General features: G+C 21.3%; 1 protein-coding gene across 1 annotated transcript in view; it reads left to right on the top strand.

Annotated features, from left to right (window-relative positions):
• Positions 1 to 536, top strand: part of LOC107607938 (amino acid permease 6-like) — a 9,251-nt gene that overhangs the window by 2,807 nt on the left and 5,908 nt on the right. The window lies entirely within an intron of this gene.

Genomic DNA, 536 nt, shown 5'->3' with positions numbered 1-536 from the left:
AAAAGCTATTTTTAATTTGATTTTAAAAAAATATGCTATAACTTTTAAAAAACTATTTTTTATAAGTTAGTTTTGATAAGCTATTCTCGAAAAAATAAAAATTTACCAAACTAAGTCTCTATGTGTATTTAAATCATTTTCAGATTATACTTTAGTCTATAAACTAAAAAACATGTTCAGCATTTTTATTTTGGTTTATTATTTAGGGGTGTTATAGTTTAAAGGAATATGAAGTAAATCCAATGCATAACCACTTGAAAGTGGAAGCAAACACATTTTTGCAATCTTTTCAAATTTGAAAGATATTTTTGGGTACTAAATATTCCAAAAAGCAATATATATCCGTAATTTAAAAAAAAATTTACTCTTTTGTTTTCACCAAAATTCCTCTTTCAACTTATTGAAAATAATATTCATCTCATTTTAATAAATTTCTACATTTTTTTAATTTGTAATGAAAAACGTGTTAGTTATAGTTAGGTTGTCATTTATTTATTTATGTTAATTATTTTATAAAAAAACTATGCATGTGTGTA

Source organism: Arachis ipaensis, chromosome B07 (assembly GCF_000816755.2).
Source record: "Arachis ipaensis cultivar K30076 chromosome B07, Araip1.1, whole genome shotgun sequence".
Lineage (NCBI taxonomy): Eukaryota > Viridiplantae > Streptophyta > Magnoliopsida > Fabales > Fabaceae > Arachis > Arachis ipaensis.
This window is presented reverse-complemented; position numbering and strand designations above follow the sequence as displayed.